The sequence below is a fragment of the Thunnus maccoyii genome, chromosome 1, assembly GCF_910596095.1.
Source record: "Thunnus maccoyii chromosome 1, fThuMac1.1, whole genome shotgun sequence".
Taxonomy (NCBI): Eukaryota; Metazoa; Chordata; class Actinopteri; order Scombriformes; family Scombridae; genus Thunnus; species Thunnus maccoyii.
In genome coordinates, this window is record NC_056533.1 from 2,673,324 (window position 1) to 2,682,332 (window position 9,009).

The window sequence follows — 9,009 nt, forward strand, 5'->3', positions numbered from 1 at the left end:
TTAAATTGACAACTGACTTGACTGAATGTCTTGATCCATCACTAAACCTCACATGACCAATCTTGTAAACTTGTTCAAATGTTTCACAATGTGGAGGTTTGAGCTGCTCATCTACATGATATGGCAGGAACAGCTGCATTATACTTTGGTAAAATAATTCTGGACTTTTTGTCTCAGAAAAGCTCACATAACGAACAACTGCAGGTTGTGTTAGTGTTCTTTTAGTGATTAAACCAAAATCATTGTTGAACATAATTTGGGTCTGGGATTCTTCATTTTTACTCAAAACATGATATTCTGATGCAAATACATATGCCATATACGTCATTAAAAGCACAAGTGATTTACTGGATTTTAAAGTCATTTCAAAATAACTCAAAGGCAGTGATTAGACTAAAAATACTAAAGAAAAACAAACTTGACATATAATGGTTATATTACCATTAACCAATTAAAGAGATCAATTAGTGTAATAAATAAATGGCAATTATAATAACTTCAAAACTATGCATTCAATTACTTACATTTTAATGTTGACAATACATTACATACATTAACTTATTAATGAGACATATACACATTAGTCAATGAAATTAAACACAACAGTGATAGTTTAAACATCAACACAGAGCCCAAAGTGCAACATTTTAAAATGTTAAATAAATATAATAATATATAATAATGTAATACAATCAGTTAGGGTTAGTTAGTTGGTTTTTAGAGCCTGTGTATCCTCACTAAGCTGAAGAAGTTGTAAACAGTAGTGAGTTAATGCAGCGCGCCGTTTCTGTCGAGCATATTTAACTCACAAAGTCCATTTTTTGTGGGTATGACACTTGTGTGAATAAAATCATTCCTGAAGTGATGTATATGAATTCCCTCTGGTGTATTAATATGTCACAAAGAAAATGATTTAGGTTATTAATACATTACAGACAGGCAGTGTTTTTAAAACATGTTAATAGGTAGGTCAGTGGGGAGAAGGGGTTAGCAAAAAATCTGTCCTAGAAATGTAAATTTCTGCATAAATCTGTGTACTTGTCTGTTTCCTCCTACAAACTCAAAATGAAAACCCAACAACCAACAAATAGATCAATAACACAATTTTTATTTAATCATAACTGAAGAACATGTTGAACTGAAAATATAAAAAACATGAACACATTTTACAAAAAACAAACAAAAAACTAGTCATTTGCATCAGGGGTTTCTTTTTGGGGGTCCAGGAGGTTGTGAGGAACACTTGGAAGGTGAGGTGGGATCAACAGTGTCTTCATCTACAGACATGTGACAGATATGCACACATTAAGTTTGACATTCCTTTTTTTGTCATGCTAATTCTTTGATAATGCAATCAAGAACAAAAATATATTGACACTATCAATGTCACCCTCTCAGTTCACACACTCAATGTGCTCAATTGTGACCAAATTGTTCCAGGGAGTCATTTCTGTCTATAAATAAAAAGTTCATCTACAGTTTTCTGTACTGGTCCCAGTAATATTTATTCTTAAAGTGTACTGAAGTAGCGTATCACATGACTTGATTAAGCTACATTTCAGTCAAATAATTGGGGACTGCTTTTATTTAATATCCTATTCATTTTAAAAAGAGTAACAGCCGATGTGTAAACTCCAATCAACCAATAGCATAATTACATCACTCACTGACACTCGCTGGCCCCCACTTTGCTACAGACCAGCAAAAAAACACACAAATCACATAAACTCTATGATATTATCACACAACCACACCATAGCAGTCTTACCATCATCGATCAGGCAGGCAGATGCTTCAGCAACATCCAGCTTCTGTTTGGTTTCACGCAGCAGAAGCTGGACAATTGTTAACTTTTTCCTCTGTGGCCCGTCGGAGCCTCACCTGCCTTACCAGGAGGTTCATGGTAAGACCATCAAGCAACACAAAACCTGTTCGTATTTAAATCTGCGCACATAACAATAACAAATGACTTCTTGATGTTAAATCAATCATGGACGGGTAAAAAGCAAGTTTTGATTAAAAAAAAAGTAACATTGAGAGGTTGTATGAAAGCATAGTTCAGTAGCTTATTACATGTTTGGTACATACATGTAATTTAATTTGTCTGAGCATAAAGTTTGATTTTTTCACTGTTTTGTCCCACTTCTCAAGAATCACATAAATACTAACAGCACAAAACCCACCACATTCAATACTCAGTTAGCAGTTGGCATAACTGCCTCATGTTGTCCACCTCTGGGTCATTCACATCAGCAGACTTGCTAGGAGATCTGTAAGCCATCTGAACCACAACACAAAACAGGACACAATAAATAAACTACAAACAACATTCACAGTAATAATTAAGTAAGCAACATACAGCGAAAACACAAAGCCATACTAGGACTGCAAGATATGACCAAAATCTTATATCCTGATATAGGTCATTTCATATCCCGATAATGATACCTATGTAGCACATTTGAATTCATTCAATGAATACATAGTTGGTTCACCCCCACCTGTTGTCTGTCCATCCTTTGCACAGATTAAATTAAATTACTCTTCTTGGCTTTTTACTTCCGAAGCATTTCTTGCACTTAACGTGATGGGTGTAGTCGTCATCAACTGGAGTACTTCACCTGGTTCACTGTCTCTCCTGCGTCTGCAGCACACGGAGGGCTCAGCCCCACTCACAGTGAACCACAAAGAGGAGAGGAGAGGAGAGCAACCATAAACAACAGCAAAACACAGCACACACTCTCACACTGAGCTGAAATTAAACGACTGCACATAAATGTGGTTAATAACATAAATAAAGACAGTCTCTACTGCGTTTTGCTGTCATTTACGGTTGCTGTCTCACTACTTCTCTCCTCTTTTCTGCTCTTTCTCAATGCGGGCTGCCAACATCTGGCTTTGCTAGTAAAAAGCCAAGAAGAGTCATTTATTCATGTAATCCGGGTAAAAGATGGACAGACTCCAAATGTTGAGACATATTGCTGTAAAAAGTGTGATTTGCGTCATAATGAAATAAAAGACAGAGTATAATATGAAATGGTAGACATTTTTCTATTGACACAGGATAGATATGGTCATATCTCACAGCCCTAAGCCATACCCTTCTTAACACCAACAACAACTAGAAACACATTAAAAAAAGATGCTTACCTTCCCAGTGCAAAAGTAAACCTGGTCTGACCCCCAGACTGACTCCTGTTTTTTTTTTCACTGGAACTCCGTGATGACCCACCCCTACTCTGCCTCTGATTGGCTAACCCTAGCTCTAATTGATGATAATTGATGCTCCCATGGTGCACTGCAGGCATCAGATTTGAAATTCCCCACACCACAGAACCAACACAGGTTTGTCATTTTGTTCTTTGTATTAACTGCTGCATTAGTTGGATGGAATGAATGAATGAAAAGGAGAAATGCTGAGGAGGAAACTGAAAGTGAAACTAAGAGCGTCTGTGTCCACAGTAAATCATCTGTTGACTCTTTGATGGTTATTTATTTATACTTTAAATCATGACTGCTGTGAAATAATAGGAATATAAGGTTTTATTTCTCTCATTCAGAGGTTTTGTTCTCACTACCATTCACTTTCCTTGTTCGACCACCGCCACACTGTCTCTCTCTCTCTCTCAAAAGGTTGACATAAGTTTAACCCCTTCTACTGTTAGTCTAATGTAGGTTTACATTATTTTTGATAGTCATTTGATAGCTCTACTGACTGAAACAACCAGTCCCTGTATCTATTATAGTTGTGTTATATTTCATGTTAATTACTTAACATAAATTCTTTGGATGTATGTGTTGAAATAATTGCTGTTTCTGAGTTCATTTCATTACAGCATGATGCAGGTGAAGGTAGCACTCTGCAAACATAGCATCAGCCAAGAACACAGCTAACATTATGTAAAGCCTTATGACAATAACTGATGATATACTAAAACAAGATTATTATTATTATTATTACTATTGTTAATAATAATATTATTATTAATAATAATAATTTTATCATTTGATCTCATTTTTGACAGCTTGCACATGGGCGTGACAAAATGCCCCCTGCGAGTCAGCAATCAGTTATGTGATAAACATCATCTGATTTACATGGAGTTTACATGGTGTGGTCCACACGTTATACAGCAACATGATATATAATGATGCATTTCTTTCTTATTTTCTATGTTAAATTATATTACTGTTACATATAAACTACAGTACATACTGTGAATGAGAGACACACAGAAAGGTGAACGCTGACCATGACTGACTGAACTGTTGAAACTGGTGTCTTTATTCAGTCAGCTGTAGATAATCCTGACTGTATATACTGTATGCCTCGATGAGAAATCACACGAAGAAACACAGTTTTAGTGTCCCGTCACACTGACACATTCCTTTTAGATATAAACAAACACTGTTTGATGAATTGATTTACTCTTCAGGCAGAGTTTAGAGGTTTAGTTTAGATTAGACAGAGTGAGGGCCTCTGCAGGACAGATGTAGCATTGTGCTGCTCAGTATAAACTGATGTTGTTTTGTAGAACTCAGAAAATGTGCAAATGAGAACAACTGTAAATATTTACTTCATAATTGACGGTTCTATAGCATACAGATATAATGCATTATTTTGTTAAAAAAAACAACTTTCAAATATTTTTTTAAAAAACTGATGAGGTTAATATTTTCTTTGTAGAAACATGGAAGAGATCCATGATCCATATTATAAATTCATTTTCATGCCAATCTTCTAATAGGTGTTCTGATGATTTGTGAATGATTTGCTCATCTTCTTTTTCTGTTTTAGATCATCTCTAGAATGACTTCTTGACAACAGAATGATGAATATACAGTATATGAGGATGAGAGAAGAAAGTGGCTGTTTTATTAGTAAAAGACGGTTACCTGTCCTCTCTCTCCTGCCACTCAACAGATAGACACACGCAGGGATGCAGGAGGTCTCTTCACCTCCTCTCTGTGTGTTTGTGTCTGTCATGCAGTCTGATCATGGAGCAGAAGAAGATGCGGGGTGGGAAGGAGAACACCAGCCAACTGTAATATGGATTAAGGCCCTGAAAGAGTTTATGGCAGCCGCCAAGGCCCCACTGTTCCAGCATGACAAGCTTAAAGTTAAAGCCCCACAGCCAAAATATATCTGTTTGAGCAGAAGGTTCATCCTTTTCAGAATGACGGCTTCCTAAATTAGAGTGATGAGTGAGGTATTGGCTCAATGATTAATGCCACGTAATCTCATTAAAGACCTCAAAGCTAACACTGAATATTATCATTTCCCTGCAGATGTGTGTGTTGTTTGTCTTTATACAGTGTATAGTATGCAGATTGAGCAGGATGAGATGAAAGGGACGGAAAGTGTTTGTTTTCAGCTCTATCCACAGAAACACAGGCCTGTACCAGCCCTGCTTTACTTTTTACTCGTCCTTCTTTTTATTGTTTAACTCTTTTATTACATTTTTCCACTGTTATGCAAACTGTTATTACGGAGCAACACCATGCAGCGATATATTTACCAGAGAGCAGCAGACACGGATATACATTTTCATGAGTATTGAACATTGCATGTAGGAGATAAATATCATATATAAGTGTATATATATGTATATATAGACCAGATGCAGATGACTTGAGAGATTAAAATGACGAAAGAATTTGACTCTAGGCCAAGGTGTATGAGATAATTATGAAAATGTAAAATGGATTTTTACAGCATCATCTTGAGGTCAATGAGTGTCATGTGTCTTAGTTGTCAGTGGACTTTGCAACCCACCTGCCAGTCTCAGGTCTCTTAACTACATCCGTGTTTCCCTCACTTTGTCACTCCCACCGAGGATGCATAGAGAGACACAAGGAAACCATGCAAGGAGAGAAGAAACCAGGAAATATGTTTTTAGAGAAATGAGACGTCCTTTCCTCTAAAGCGTCACGTGAAGCTACGTCCGTTTCCGATGACGGCGACAGCTGATCACAGCTGGATCAGCTGTCAGTCTGCTTTAACAGCTGTAGAAACTTCTGATGGAGTTTGTGTCTGCACACGTGCGCTGTGCTGACACTAATAAAGGCTCTCAGTTATCGTTACCAGCAGCTGCTCTCTCTCTGCAGCCTGTTACCTGTTTGACAAGCACCTGCACATGAATAAGAACCTGCATTCTGTATTTATAGTGTGTACTGTGTCCTGCTCCAAGGCAAGTCAGCCATTTCTACAGGCAGAATGCGTTTATATGATTTATTGATATCCTGATAGTTAATTTATTATTTAATAACTCGGAATATGATCAGGGTGTCTTTTGAACACTGGAAATTATTTATTGGGCTTAATGTTTCAGGGAAAAAGGAAATGATGTAACTCACATCAAACCCGACGCTCAGGAATTTTCAGCCTCACATGACAATAAATATAAAATGTCAAATATAAATGTGTTTAAACTGTTTCTTGCTGGCAGACAGACTCTCCCTGACTTTAATTTTATCCATAATAACAGTTCATTTCTAATAAAAGAAGAAAGTTTTTTATGGTTCTTTTGTTGATCAGACCGACTATTAACACAAGATGATGAATCAGAAAACAAATCAAAAATAAAACCAGGGAGTTTATTCTGTTATCTGTATTCACTCCAATATGAAACTGCAGTGATGTTGTGATGTTTCAGATCAGTCTGATCAGCTGCAGCGTCCAATCAATAACTGATATCCAATAAGGGGGGCGTGTCAGCCGGTAAAAGACTTCCGTAAAGGCAGCTCTCATGTATCCTCGCTCATAGCTCCTCAGAGATCCCTCCTCACTCCTCAATCCTCACTCCTCAGAGCAGAAATAAGAGCTTTGAGACGACCTTAATGATGGTGAACCGGAACGTCTTCCGGTTCAAGTGAGGATCGAGGAGTGTGGAAAGATCACATAAGAGAGTTGAGATGTACCCATGGTTTCCACACACCTCACAACTTGAGGCAATGACATCACATGCAAAACTGGGGTATTTATGTCTATTTAAAAACTTAAATGCTCAGAGTACAAATTATAGCAAGATATTGAAAATTATAAGTACATAATTTGACATACATGTACAACTTCTAAAGCACAAGAGTTCAACAGATAGGCAGAAACAGGAGGATGCACACATCTTAATGCCAAGCTGCATTCAAACAGGTGACTTTACAGTTACAAGGCCTGTGTTTAGACCACTAGACCATCAAGATAACAGCAGTTGACAATACACATTAACTTTAAATGACTAAATTACTGCATTGAAGTCAATGAGAGTGAATAACTTGGATGAATGAAGTGTGTGTGATGCATGCAAACAAAAACACAAAATCCTAACCCATCCAGCTGGTGGAAAACTACCCTCTGCAACCCTGCTCACTGGCTCCTCAGCCAGGAAGCCAAACCACCCTCACAAGCAGAAGGCAGAGAGAGGGACATCACAAAACTTCATTCACAGCAATGTCACTTTTTGGGATACAATTCTGGAAAAAAGAGAAAGCACAAAAAAACCTCAACCTGCTTTTCTGGAAAGTATTGTCAAATATTTTGGTGAAATTTGTTTAAAAATCAGATGGAATAGAAAATGGTTTGCATTCAGTACAAATTCAACTCATCTGAACACCATTTGAAACACCGGATCTCTAGTATCCGAAGAATGTTTGTGTCAATTTTGGTAACAATTGAATGAAGATTTACGGAGATATAGATGTTAATAATTTTGAAAAATATAGAGTGACAGACTTCTGAATGGACCATAGGTTGAAGTGAGGCAAACTGTTGTCACACAGCGGATGTGCTGAAAAATTTTCAGCTCTGTAGGACATATGAGTGATTTTTTTTTTTGAAATGTGAAATGTCTACAAGTTTAGATTTGTTGTAATAAGCCACGCCTACTTTAATCAATCATTACCAAATTTTATGCATCAACTGAGTCATCACCCTAGATCGTGCAAACCCAATTTCCTATGACTACATGTAGCCGACTCTGCCACCAATGGGTGACATCTGTCAGTATAGTGGGGTATAACATGGTTTTTAGTTGTATCTTGTACCTGAAAGCTATTTCTTTTGCTGTATAGGATGACGCACGTGTGGTGGTTAGCTTGTGGAAGGAGGCTGCCCTACTGGACATTAAAGTGGGTGAGGTGGTTTGCCTCACCCACATAAAAAGGGACACACTCAGACTACGGCTACAAACTGCAGTCCACTTACTATGCCAAAATTTGAATAAGTGATACATGATGACCTGGAAGTCAAATCCAGTATAGCAATGGATGTCCTCTAGCTGTCCTGTGTAACACTAATCAAACAAGGCTATGTGTAAAACCTGTCTAGACATGTTTGCCCTCTCTTTTCAGGAGGAAGGGAGTGTCAAGTGGCAGTGTGTGACTGTTTTAGGTGTCCTGGAGGAGAGTGAGGGCTTCCACAAGGTGCTTTTGGACACACCAAAGGATGACCAGGTTTTCACCACTGAAAAAACCCTATGGGAGGTTCAATTTTTTGACCTAACAAAGTTGCCAATAGACATCCAGGTCAAGTTGTGTGACCAGAAGATTACTGATTTGCAAGTGTAAATTGTGGCTTTTTTGTGTGTAAATTCTCAATGTTGTAAACCCAACAAGAGGAAGTGTTTTTTTGTTTACTGTACTTTAAACTCCTGAGTTGCCTTATGTTAACACTATCTGTAAAAAGCTGTGTAAATGTTTGCCTGAAAGTGCATCAAGTTAATATCACATCCAGGAAGCAGGGCAGGGCTGACAAGACTGATACAGTGCAGGTGGGAAGGTAACAGGGGAAAAGCACTGAGAGCAGGGCAGGGCTAACGAACATGATGTAGGGCAGGTGTGGAGGGAAAAACAGGCTGGAGAGGAGTGCAGGAACACAGAAGGGAAACAGAGCAAACTGAAAACCAAAACCCAGAAAACAATACCAGCATACATTAACCCATCCAAGAATACACATGAATATAAACCCAAATACACAACCTCATAATCTAACTAATAATGCAAGCCAGTCCTTTA

At 37.7% G+C, this 9,009-nt stretch overlaps 1 long non-coding RNA gene across 2 annotated transcripts; it reads right to left on the minus strand.

Annotated features, from left to right (window-relative positions):
* Positions 1-511: 511 nt before the first annotated feature.
* On the minus strand, positions 512-4,148 carry LOC121895842. Of its 2 annotated transcripts, XR_006095854.1 has the most exons (4): positions 2,502-4,148; positions 2,184-2,281; positions 1,769-1,944; positions 512-1,277 (listed from the first exon to the last, which is right to left on the minus strand). It is a non-coding gene; the product is annotated as an uncharacterized LOC121895842 (long non-coding RNA). The 2 variants fall into 2 exon arrangements; XR_006095853.1 differs by having other exon boundaries at positions 1,769-2,281.
* Positions 4,149-9,009: the final 4,861 nt, after the last annotated feature.